Genomic DNA, 14,077 nt, shown 5'->3' on the forward strand with positions numbered 1-14,077 from the left:
CCCCCACAGAAGATGGCCAGCCAGGAAGACCGTGTGCAAAGTGGAAGGCATACTTACGTAGGAGTTCTTTGGGGCTGGGAAAGCAACTAGCTCTATGGCCTTAGGCAAGTTAGTCTTTCCTTCAGGTAGAATAAAAATACCTACCTCACAGGTTAGTATGTCAATTAAAATTTGAATGAGATTGTGCACATAAGAGTGCCTGAGTGGCTCGCTTAGTTAAACATCCGACTTGATTTTGACTCAGGTCATGATCTCATGGTTCATGAGTTCAAGCCCTACGTGGGACTCTGCTCTGACAGTACAGAGCCTGCTTCGGATTCTCTCTCCCCCTCTCTCTTTGCCCTCCCCTCCCTCAAAATAAATAAGTAAACATTTTTTAAAAAAGACTGTGCATGTAATATTCCTAGTACACTGACTATATGTAGTGAGTTTTCAGTTAATGTTAATGAACTCTTATTAGATTGCATGTTATCTAATTTTTTTATTTTTTAAAAAACTTTTTAGGAAGTGGGGAGGGGCAGAGGGAGAGAAACAGAGAATCTCAAGCAGGCTCCACCCCCGAGAGTAGCCCCACGAGGTGCTCCATTTCACGACCGTGAGATTGTGACCTGAGCCAAAACCGAGAGTTAGACGCTTAACCAGCTGAGCCACCCAGGTGCCCCATGTATTTTCAATTTTGTTCATTGAGGTATAACTGACATATATATATTTAACTTACAGTAATAAAACCATAGGTACATAGCCAATAATAATAGTATTATAGATGAGTTCCTTCAATAATTGTGTTTCTCTGAGTGAAAAGGGAGACACAATTCTGACATGTCTTCCTCTGATCTCCATACCCACGTGGCTCTCATGGTGTGAACATTCCCCAGGGACATGTGAGTGATATAATGGGATTTGGGGGAAATTTTCACCATTTGGAAATTTATCCCTAAACACTGTACAATGTTCAACTCTGCTGTAGTAGGGAGTCCTTGTACTGCAATGTGTGAAGGATGACTCACAGTTTGCTGAGCCTAATTTTCATTTGTTCCCTCCCCCACCATGCAAAACAACATGATGTTGCAAAGAATATAGCACTGGGATCGGCAGAACTGACCAAATTTTCAAATTTGATCACCATTCAAATTTTAGCTTCGCCATGAACTAGTTCTGACACAAAAGCCAAGTCTTGAACCTCTTCGAGCTCCCACTTCCCCATGGATAAAAGTGGGAAAACCTCAAAGGAATGTAGTGAGGGTTAAAGCAAATAACACATGCAATGTGTCCAGCACGATACGAGCAAAAATATGAACTCTCTTCCCAGCCCCATAAATCCCAGAAATTCTAATACAGAGTTCTCAGAGCATTGTCCTATTCGTGTGCATCTCTCTCACTAGATCAGGAGTTTCCTGAAGGCGGTAGCTAGGATGTTGCGTACTTGTACTCCACACGTCTAGAAGGACAGAGTTAGGAGTTCCGCCATGGTAGAAAGAGAAACAAAGAGTGATTATTGGTTTCTGAGCACAAGTGAAATAAACACAACTGTATTATCTCCCAGAAGCTTGAAAACACCATTCATAAACACTGTCTCTACTCACCTACCTCAACTTCTCTCCTCTGTGTATCCCAAAGGCATCCATTCCTACCATGCTGATCCTGCTTTGGCCAAAGTCCCCACTGACCTCCGTGTTCTCTGTGTTCTCTCCCTCAACCTCTCAGCATTATTTGGCACAGTTGACTGCCTTTCGTTGAAACGCTTTTTTCTCTTGGCTTCCATGACACCATGCTCTCATGGCTTTACTCTGTTCAGTCTCCTTTTCTGTCTCTTCCTCTTAAAAAAAAATTTAGGGTTCTAAACTTTGTAGTGGTCAGCTCCTTCCTGACCCTCTTCTCCATCTACACGCTCTCACCGGTGAGCTCGCCCATTCGCTTATTGGATAGTGAGCACCACCCAAATGCTAACGGATCCCACATCTTTATTTCTAGCCCTGATCATTTCCCAGAAATCCAAATTATATAATCAACTGTTTCTTGAGGTCTTCACTTATATGCCAAATAAATCTTTCAAAACTCACACACATAAAAGAGAAAGTGTGGTTCCTTTTTCCCCTTTCCAATTGACTCCTGCCCTAGAAACCTCCATCTTGGTAAGTAGCACTATTCTCCCTGGACATTGAAACAATTCTCAAACTTTAATATATATATGAATCACCTGGAGGTCTTCTAATTCTGTAGGTCTCTGTTATAACATATGATTCTGCATTTATAATAAGTTACAAATGATGTGATGCTGCTAGTCCTCAAATCACATTATTGAATAGCAAGGACCTTCGAGGTAACTCTTAGTGCCTCTGTTTCCCTAGTGAACATTCCCCACACATGTTCTATCAGGAATGCTTCATCAACCAAATTTCTTCAGAATCTGATTATTTTCCAACTCACAGCACCTAGTCAGTACCACCATCATCTGTCTCCTGGACTATGGACATAGATTCCCAACCATTCCCCTGTTTCCACTTGGTCCCCTGCTCTGTAGGATGTTGTGTCCACTGCAGCCTTAAAATACCAATCACATCAGATCACAACTAGCCAAAGTTTTGCTTTTTTTTTTTTTTTTTTCTATCACACCTACAATCAAATCCCATCAATGACTTTAGAGTAGCCCCTCCCTGTCCTTCACTTTCATTTGGCATCACTCACGCTATGTCCCAGGAAGATCCAGCCGCAGTGATCTTTCACTCTTTAAATTTACCAAGCTCACTCCCACCTTGAGGTTTTTACACTAACTGTACTAGCACTGCACTGCTTGAAAGACTCTTTGCCCTTGACCTTTCACAGGGTTGGCTCCTTCTTGTCATTCAGATCACAGCTTAAGTGTCATCCAGAGTGACCTGCCCAAACATCCAATCCAAAATAGCCACTCTGTAACCTGTCTCTTGATATCAAATCACTGTTTTATTTCTCTGCACTTTATTTATGCTATGTGATATTTTTCTGTATTATTTATTTGTTCATGTTCTGTCTCTGTTCCCTCTTCCCTCCCTCAATCTAAATCCATGCTCATTCTCTCGCTCTCTCTTCCTCTCTCCATCTCCCCCCACCTGCACTAAGAGGTAAGCCCCACAAAAGCAGAAACTATGTCTACCTTGTTACCAGTCAACCACCACTTGATGTATGATTGCATGAGTAATTAAATGATTGAATGAAAAGTTCTGGAGTCTATTGCAGAGTGAGAGGGGATATGTGCCTGCCTGGTGTCTGGGCTTTCCACTTTGTCCTGCAGGATCCTTCTTAATTTCTTCTCTGAGTCCACTCAATTCCACATGGTATACTTAAAAGTGAAGATAATCATCTGGGTGGGGGGTTAGGCTGTCATCATTTTTGTCATCAAAGGACCTTGGGTTTCATAGTCTCTACCACAAACACTAGAATTCAGCTCATTCGAAAATGAGCCAGCTAGATTCTCAACTAAAAACAGCATTCCCTCTGAGCATGGACTTCATTTCCATGACTCTCCACTGGTCACTTTCAAAAGCTATACTTAACTCCACACCCATTTATTATTTGAGGGTGGCAGGGGTTGGAGGTTGGAATGGAGCTTACTCATAGTGATTTGAAGACGTAGTTTGATAGGATTATTATAACATACATGCGTGGAAACAAGGCCGTTCTGATGGGTCACAAAGTGTGGTCCTCTAGCCGGTGGTATCTATATTACCTGGGAACCTGTTAAAAATGTAAATTCTCAGGCTCCGCCCCTGACCTGCTGAACAGAAACTCTGGGAATAGGGCCAAGCAATCTGTTTTAAAGGTTCACTAGATGATTCTGTCACATGCTAAAATTTGACAGCTACCAACTTAAACCATTCACATATTCCACCATGATCTTCCATTGCTCAGGAAAGTTGGTGATCTCAAAAATACTTTGTCTACCCCAGCCTTGCAGCTCACTGCGCCAGGCACATGTTCTCCTGTGCTCCCCATAGCCATGCCTCACAAAACTGACGAAATCAAGGACCTTCTGCTCAAAGCCAGAAGAAGCGATGCCAACACTGTCAAGGTCAAGAAAAATAAGGATAATGTGAAGTCTAAAGTTCGATGCAGCAGATACATTCATATCTTGGTCATCACAGCCAAAGAAAGGGCAGTGAAACTGAAGCAGCCTCTGCCCCCCAGGTTGGCAATAAAGGAGCTAAAATGACCCTGGCACTGATTTCACTGTATTAAAACTTTAAAAATCTATTTAAAAAAAAGAATACTTAGTCTAGGCATTATATAATATCCAAAAGGGTGACTCAGACCTGCCCAAGTTGAGTATTAGCAAGCAGATACTCTGGAATGCTTGACTGACCTAAGTTTATCCAAGAAATGGGACTCAACTAAGCTTCTTCACTCAGTTTCCTTTTACCTTTCTTGTCACTCTGTTTTTCCCTCCAATGCAGCTGATACCACTCCAGCGAGACCGCTGGTTCCCGATATCCAAGAAAAGAACTAACACCTGACTCTTAAACTAACTGGGTTTTAAACTGCTGGGTAGTAGTCCTGCAAACACACACACGCACACATGCACACATGCACACACACACACACACACACACACACACACACACACAGCATCTGTTAAGTTGCTGAAAGAAATTCCAAGTGCGCAGTCATATCTGAACTATATGTCTGTCACCCAGTTGTTCAATGAACCAAATCTCAGCAACCTCAACATGTATTCAGTTCAGGCAGACTTGATATTCTTAGTATCACAACCACAGCATCTACCTGCTTTCAGTTTTGATCCTAGAAATATTTCTGTGTCAGCCATCATCAGTTTCAAGATGAGAACTTACATAAGTTAGTGGTGAGTGAATTAGTTTAAAAAAAAAAAGCTAGTACTTGTGCGCATTGATTCCCACTGTTGGTGGCTTATTTCCATGGAATCACTGTGGATCCATGTTTTATTAAAACAAAAGCAGATATTGTAGGTTGCTTTGTAGGTCGTGATTTGCTTGAATTGCTCTAGTCACATGTAGAGACAAAGCCCTTTTCTCTACTACCCACCCCCAGTTTATTTGTTGATTCCTATTAAATTTCTCAGTTGTCAAAAAGAGAAGACACCAGCATTATGAGTAGAATCATAAATTAAGGGTGATGTTATCACAGAAGTTTGAGATGAAGAAGGTAGAGGACTCCAGGAAATTTGAATAAGCAGTTTGGTCACCACTTCGTTATATATGGCGATTGAACAACTAAGAAAAACGATAGTGAAGAATGAGAACAATGTTGGAAAGGAGTTACTTAGATTACCCTAACATATTCTAGAATGTCATTCATTCTTACATGGATTTGGTCTTGTTATCAATCATACTATTTTCCCTATGTTGCAAAAAAATGAAACTCGCAGGAATACTGATCTCATGCTTCAATGTCTATATTATGAACAGATTCTACTTTGCTTTAAATATTGCCATAATTGGAATACCATTTCACAATTACATCAGACTTGATTACTGAAGCATCTTCATATGCTTATAGTACATTGTTCATTTTAATAATTATTATGAACCTATGAGGAGAATGGAATAAAGATTATCCTCCCCATTCAAAATATCAACATCCGAAAGTCAGAGATGTTAAATTTCATCAAGACCGCATAACTAATCCATGTGGAGCGGAAGTGAATTCCAGTTCTAGCACTTTTTCTATTATATTATACACACTTGACTGCTATTTCTAGATATCCTACAGGGAGGTAGAAGAAATCTTTGTTCAATAATTTAATGTTGCTTTACTCCCTCCTGATTACAGACATTTTTAGCCATAATGACAAATGCTGTTTTAAAAACTATACTCACTGACTGATATGAGAAATCACCTTCTGAAGACACAGGCCCATCCCACACTTTGCAATGTTTCTTATCATGCTAATGTTAAATGTTGCGGGGGGCGACAGCAGGGACGATGGAGAAGAACATTCATCACATGAAGAAACAGCCCATATTGATTTTTCTTCCCACTGTAAGAGACAGGTAATACAATTTCATTGCCTATTCAATACGAAAATAGGACTTAATGGAGTTATGGTTTATGATTTGGCCATTGTGTCATGCTTCCCTTCCAACAATCTCTTCTCCATCTCAGACTCCATCCCACGACGCTAGGTAACCAGATAGCTAGATCTGCCCACTGAGGACCAAATGCCATAGGTTCTGCAGAACATGTAACAGCATGTATCAAGGAAATAATGAGAGAGAGACCAGTCTCTACAAGATACTCACCTAACATGCCTGAAGAGCACTGGTTACATGCCCACAGGGGCTGTCCCTCAATAGAACAAAAGAAAAGGCCACACTGCCCCAGAAGATATGGCTAGCAATCTGAAGGTCATGGCAATTTGAGAATGTATTAGTAGTGACAGGGTTTCTTTCAGGAATGATGTAGACTCAAAAAAGAGAAGGCGTTAGGTTTGTTTTCCAGTTTTTGGCTTATTTCCATGAAACCGGTGCTAATGTTGTTGGGAAACAATTCTCTGTGGGTCTCTCATTTTCTGCCCATCTTGCCAGCAGAAGCACTGACTTCTTTTGTTCCTGATTACCTGCACCAGGATATTTGTGTAGTGAACACTCATGGAAGATAGAGACGATATCCCCGTCCCAAGTAATGGGCCAGCAAGCTGGTTTCTCAGTATACAACTTTCAGATTTTCTAAGTGCATTATTTCTATCCTATAATACAACTTAGCTATACACGTGGGCATCACCTGGATCCCTTAGGGTCGCACAGTAAGAATGGAGGGTTTAGGGCACCAAATACGCTGATGTTTATACTGCTCCCTAAGGTGTGAATAATAAAATCCTTTGTATCTTATCTAAATCTCTCTTGCTGATTTGGCCTTGAAATGACCAGGTAAAAATAACAGAAGAGTTGCGGTCATTTACATTCAGTTTTTTCTAGGTGAGTTTGCTAAATTACAGATTTGTGGTGCTAGTCACACTTCCTTGCTAGAGATTAGTACTGGCTTTGACTGTTAATCTTTGGTATTATTGACCTAAAGAAGGAAAAAAATTAATGAGAAACTATTTATGGCAAAACTTTGGTTCAATACTAATATTCAGTAATTTATAGGTTTGCCTGTGTGGACAAATTATGTTAAAATAAATTTCAGTCAACAATAGCTAAATTATGGAAAGAGCCCAAATGTCCATGAACTGATGAATGCATAGACGATGTGAGATAGGTATGGAATATATGGTAATAGAATATTACTCAGCCAGCAAAACGAATAAAATCTTGCCATTTGCAACATGGTTGGAGCTAGAGAGTATTACGCTAAATAAAGTCAGTCTGAGAAAGACAAATACCATATGATTTCACTGATATGTGGAATTTAAGAAACAGAACAAATGAATATAGGGGAAAAAAGGAGAAGCAAATCAATAAACAGACTCTTAATTATAGGGAATAAGCTGATAGTTACCAGAGGGGAGGTGGGTGGGGGGGATGAGCTAAATAGATGATGGGCATTAAGGAGGGCACTTTTTGTGATGAGCACTGGGTGTTGTGTGTAAATGATGAATCACTGAATTCTACACCTGAAACTAATATTACACTGTATGTTAACTAGTTAGAATTTAAATAAAAAACTTGGAAAAAATAAATTTCATATATAAGTTACTCTCACAGACCTAGATCTCCTATAAAGTGTGTGTGTGTGTGCACGTACACACACACATGCACACGCACATGCATGGGCGTGCACACACACACACACACACACACACACACACACACCTAGAAGTTCCCAAGGGATCTCTTTCTTTTGTACTCCATTACTTGTATGCCTACCACACTTTGCCATATTCTGTCTCTAACTTACAATTCTTGCCATCCTGACCATTTAGCTCCTCTAGCTTTCTTGATGCAGAAAGTACTTTTCACTGGTGTTGTTCTTTATCCCACAAGATAGAACAAGCCCCACCAGCATCCGCAATTCAAGAACCCACTGCTAGGGGCCAAGTTCCCTGAGGGGGATATCATACCATAGTGGTGACTGCTGCTTCTCACCCTGCACCCTAAGGGGCATAGTCCTTTCTGCAAGGTCTGTGGAGGAAGGGAAATGGGTCGTCCCCTATTGTGATACACTCCGTGTTAACTCAGTAGTACTTGGGCAGCAAAATTCTTTCTAGACATATTCAGAACCAAGTTTAAGCATGAACTGCCATGTAGGATCTTTCTTCTTCTCATCTTCAGTGGTTCTTGGGTCAAGCTTCTCATGCATACAGCTTTCTGTTATCTGTCAGGATCTGTTCTGTCTCACATATCTTGGACCCTCTTCACAAATACTTTCAGAGAGCCAATTTTCCAATGGACCAGACATGCCTAGACCCCTATTGGTGCTAGCCACAGGCATCTGCATGGCTCATTTCTTCACCTCCTTCAAGTTTGGCTCAAGAGTCATCTGATCAGGGAAACCTTTCCTAACTACCCATTTAAAAATGTTAACATCCACTCCCACCCAAGTTATCCCATTCTCTGCCTTATTTCACTTCGTCGCACTGATTACTTCCAAATGTACTATAAAATGGATTTCTTATGTTATTATTGTCTTCTCCTACAGAAGGACAAGTTCCAAAAGGGCAAGAGTTTTTATCTCTTTAGCTCACTGATATGCTTAGAATGGGGCCCAGCACCCAGTTGGTCCTCAATAAATATTTAAAGAATGAATGACTGAATCCTAGACTCGGGCCACATGTGTGATGTTCTCCTCTCACATAAATTCCACTGGCCACATTTCCACTAAACCTGACATCCAGTAAACATACTTTGGCCGAAAAGCTAGTTTTGGATAATGATGCAAAGGAGACATGCCCCACATGAAGGACCAAGCAGTTGGGCAAATTATGCTCCAGTCTCTTCTCCTCATTATCTTTCCCCTTTGAAATGAGGGCAGAAAACACAAGAACTTTTTGCCTGCCTCTTGTGTTCCTTGTAATGATTAGCCATTGTTAAGTCCATATAGTTCTTATAGCCAATAATACAACTCTCTTAATCCCTTTCTTTTTCTGTTGCCCCTTAAAATTCCTTCAGAAATGGATTATAACTATTGAAACTTTAATGTAATTCAAGATATGCAGTCAAACGTCATAATGAGCTAGGACAGATTTTTGTCTGTGTGTTAACCATGGGGGAAATTAGTGAGAATTTGCCCATTTATTGTAGATCAAAATGAAAAAGAAAGTCTTGATTTGGGCTTCACAAATCTATAAGGCAATACTGATGGGCCAGTAAATTCCTACAAGTTTTCAGAAAAGCATTTAGAATACCTCAAGTTCTTTTAAAATATTTATACATTTTAGTGTATTCATTACACTTTTAAATATACAGGTAGAAGGATATTCTTGGAAATGTTATTTATAATGAATAAAAAGTGCAAACAACCTAAATATTTGATAATAGGGGAATATTTAAATAAGTCACATTCTTATTCTATATAATAGAATATTAGTCTGTTAAATTGTGATTTTTAAAGCTCATCTAACAAAATTTCTCACAAGAGAACACTGAAATCTAAAAGCTAGATACACATTATACGGACCACTTTTCCAATGATAAAAAACATATCCATAGAAAAAAATAGAATGGAATTTGCCAATATGTTATTGGTGATTATTTCGGTCTTCATCCATTTGGGCTGCTGTAACAAAATGCCACAGACTGGGTGGCATATAAATAGTAGACATTTGTCCCAGTTCTGGAGAAGTTCAGGTGAGGGACCACCTCTAGGTTGTAGACTTCCTCACAGGGTACAAGGGGTGAGGGAGCTCTGCGGGGTCTCTATTATGAGGGCACTAATCCCATCCCTGAGGGCTCTGCTCTCATGACGTGATCATCTCCCCAAACCCTACCTCCTAATACCCTCACACTGGGAGTTAGGATTTCAGTATATAAATTGTGGAGGGCACAAACATCCAGACTATAGCAACTTCTGACTGTGAAAGTAGCATACATACAGTCTTCACAAGCTCTGATTTGAATTAGGTGCTACACGTACCATTTTGATCTGCCGTACTGTAAGTATCATTGTAATATGTCACAGATGAGGAAACTGAGGTTTTTAAGAGATGAAATAGCTATTTCAGTATCAAATGATCAGTCTGGGCAGTGTGAAATTTGATCCAGAATTTTCTACCTCCATAGCATCTGCTTTTAAGCACTATGCTCCATTAAAAACAGTTGATAATAACCCACCATGGGTGAGCTTGTGGGTCACTTTACTTTTGGTGGAGGCCAAGGATTATTTTCAGGTAGTTTAGCATTCCTGATGGTAATTACCATTCAGATGATTATTATCTTTTAACTCTTGTTCAGATCTTCACTGCCTCTCTCTAGGGTAAATATTTCAGTTTCTTATTGTTGAGAAAATACATAAAATACTTTGTCTTAAACACTGACCAAAAAAAATAGTCATCTTTACTATTTTAATCAATTGTAATTACACCATAATTATAAGAAAAGAAAAAATTCTTTCAGAAAAGAATTTTAAACTAAAATTTAAACTAAATTGTAACCTAAAACTAGCACAAAACATGAGGCCAGGAGACTAGAATTGATTTCTTTCTTTTCTTTTTTAAGTAACCTCTACACCAACATGGGGCTTGAACTCACAACCCCGAGATCAAGAGTCACATGTCTTACCGACTGAGTCAGCCAGGCACCATTAGAGTTGATTTCTTGATAAATGAAGAAAACATTAGAACTATGAAAAAAACAAATTTGACTTCAAAAAAAAAAAAAAGAAAACAAAAAACAAACCACTAACAGTTTAGGGCACCTCGGTAGCTCAGTCGGTTAAGCATCGGACTCTTGATTTTGGCTCAGGTCATGAGCCCAGAGTTGTGAGATTAAGCCCCATGTCAGGCTCCACGCTGAGTGTAGAGTCTACTTGGGATTCTCTCTCTCTCTCCCTCTCTCTCCCCGCCCCCCTCTCCCTTTTTCTCCCTGTGCCCCTCTCCCTGGCTCACACTCTCTCTCCCTAAAAAATAAATTAATTAAAAAATAAATTAAAAAATAAAACTAACAGTTTGATACACTCTTCCCCTGAATGAAATGTTGGGGACTCTCTTGGCAATTCTTCCAGATACCAGGTAGAAGAGGGTACACTGGTTACTTTAAGTAAAACAATCTGCTTTACAAACCCACCTCAGTTTCAAACAAGTATGAAGCTTATCAAATTGCCAAATCAAAAGAAAGACCGTTTTTACCTGAGAAGTGAAACTAAGCAAACTATACAGAACATACAGAGTCTTTATAACATAAGATATTCAGTTTCAAATTATCTGGTCTAAAAGAAAATCCTAGATCAAAAAATGTTCCTCAAGGGGCAACTGGGTGGCTCAGTGGGTTGAGTGTCAGACTTTTGGCTCAGGTCATGATTTCGCAGTTTGTGAATTCGAGCCCCACATCAGGCTCTGTGCTGACAGTTCAGAGCCTGGAGCCTACTTCAGATTCTGTATCTCCCCCTCTCTCTGCCCCTTCCTCACTTGTGCTCTCTCTCTCTCTCTCTCTCAAAAGATAAACATTAAAAAAAACCTTTTTAATGTTCCTCAAGAGATCTACAAAATATGCAAAATAGAAACTTTTACAAAGTGTATTTAATATGGAATGAAACAAAACTAAGCAAAATTAAGAGTTTCTTTCAATTTTTAGGAAGGCATAATTTCTAGAAAATTTTCACATAAAAGTAAGGTGTAGAATTGTAAACTTATATCTTTAAGACAATGCTGCCACTTTAGTTGGTAAACATTTCAATACTCCCACAATTTTAAACCGTCATAAAAGGATAAGCCCAGGAGTTCTCAAAATGCTCTATACCAATCTATTTTAAGGAACTTGGGTGTTTTGAATATATGTTGTATTCCTCAGACACACTAAAAAAAATAAACAAATAAAAAACAAAAAACAGGGGCTCCTGGGTAGCTCAGTCAGTTAAGCATCCACTTTGGCTCGGGTCATGATCTTGCACTCCGTGAGTTCAAGCCTCACATCGGGCTCTGTGCTGACAACTTAGAGCCTGGCGCCTGCTTCCGATTCTGTGTCTCTACCCCTTTCACCCCTCTCAAAAGTAACTAAACATTAAAAAAATCAAAAACAGGATCAAAAACAAAACAAAGCAAAAAACCTAAAAAGTCTGTTTTTTAATCTGCCATTTTGTTAACAGATAATATCCTCCAGTTAAAAAATAAAGAATGTTCCTAAAATAATGTCTCTTCCCCTGAGGTACCCTTTGGAAGGTGGAAGTCAGTAATGCAATTAGATATCTAGGGTTATTTCAGCTGCCTGCCAAAATATCGCTCATGACTAGTAAAGTATGCTGAAAAACACCATTACATCAATGACAGAAAGGGCACAATTGTTCTTGTTTCTGGAATTCTTCTGATGTGAGTCAATTCACTGGGTGGGATTTCACTGGAAAATGCCTTTAGGAATGTTTTAAATGAAGGGAGGACAGAACCAAGCTTTCAAACACACACATAATGGACAACCATAAAGTCAGACTTCACCCAGCAGACGACAGCGATCAAACTCAAAGTAATATCTGCAGCTACAAAATCTCCAATTTTCTTTGCAATTTTGATTTCTATTTTAACAATTTAACATTGTTTCCTCTTGACAGCCCAAATAAAAACATTTCACCCTCCATATACAGGAATATAATTATGTAACTTTGCTTTTCATTTCAGACCTGGAAATGTCAGATTAAAGGCAGAGAGGGAATATGAGATTATTTTAAATATTGTTTTTGTATTTACCCCCAAATCCAAAAGCCACTTAAGAACTTGGACAATTTGGAGATGCAGAAATAATCTATAACAGAAAAGGACTTTCTGATATACTTTTAAACATTTTTAGACTCATGAACTTTTTTGAGAGAGAGAGAGAGAGAGAGCAAGTGGAGAAGGGCAGAGGGGGATAGAGAGAGAATCTTTAAGCGGGCTCCATACCCAGAGCAGAGACTGACTGAAGGCTGGCTTTGGGGCTCAATCTCCCAAACCATGAAATCATGACCTGAGCTGAAATCAAGAGTTGGACGTTTAACCAACTGAGCCACCCAGGTGCCCCTAGACTCATAGAACTTTAAACCCAAACAGAACATTCCATCATCAAAAGGCCCCTTCTGCCTGGGCTGGTGATACAGGAACTCTCCTATAACTCCCTCCAGATGGAGACGAGGTGATCCAGTGTATGATTATTTGGTGCTGGCTGCTAAAACCAGTTATTCTGTTGAGTTGTTATTATTTTATAGGTTTGGTCTGTCTTTCCAACTAAGTTAAGCTAAAGAGCTGTCTTTTATCTGTCTTAATATTCCCTCAGAGGGAACAGTCTCTAGCCTCATCTACAGTGAACATTCTCTATTTATTTAATTGCAGATAGGTTCAAAATGTGTTCTTTTTTTAATTAAGAAAATGAGCTTCCCATGCTTACAGAGACACTTTCCCTATTATCTGGGGTTAGGACTAGAAAGATACTTATTTAATAAATCTAATAAGTATACTAACAGTTAACATGGTAACACAGTAACATGTTGTTTAGTAAGTTTAAAACTTTCTCTTTTTTCATAAAAGGAAATCTTTCTCAGATACCAAACAAACAAGATTGAAACTCTTCCAGTTGAAGTAAATGGAGAAGACTGGGTGAAAAAAAAGACAAGAGCAGGTAAGGAGAGGTAGAGGAAGAGAGGAACTGGACCCCAACCAGTTGGCTATCTACCCACTGTCTACAAAGACCACTGGGAACTTCTAGGCACCTTTAAGTACTGCTTTAAAAGCCACTAGTTTAGTCTGTTGTGTAAAATATTTTAATAAAAAAAAAAAAAAACTCTGCTTCTCCCTCCTGCCAACTTAGTGTCAGAAATTGAATCCTGTATTTTCAAATTCTATTATAAATCTGTGTTGAATAATGAAGTGACCAAGTGAATGAATGTTTATAACCAAGCTGAACAAAATCCTTGTAATTGTTATGATATTTGCTGTAGTTGGTTTGAATGGAATATGAAAATCTACATGTGATCAGAATTAGATAAATGAATAAAGTGAGAAGTATCAACT

The 14,077-nt window shown here is 39.2% G+C and overlaps 1 long non-coding RNA gene and 1 pseudogene across 1 annotated transcript in view; one reads left to right on the forward strand and one right to left on the reverse strand.

Moving 5' to 3' along the window:
* Positions 1 to 14,077, reverse strand: part of LOC132673512 (uncharacterized) — a 128,184-nt gene that overhangs the window by 12,424 nt on the left and 101,683 nt on the right. The window lies entirely within an intron of this gene.
* Positions 3,937 to 4,186, forward strand: LOC132673511 (large ribosomal subunit protein eL38 pseudogene; annotated as a pseudogene).

This window comes from Panthera onca, chromosome C1 (genome assembly GCF_046562875.1).
Source record: "Panthera onca isolate mPanOnc1 chromosome C1, mPanOnc1 haplotype 2, whole genome shotgun sequence".
Classification (NCBI taxonomy): Eukaryota; Metazoa; Chordata; class Mammalia; order Carnivora; family Felidae; genus Panthera; species Panthera onca.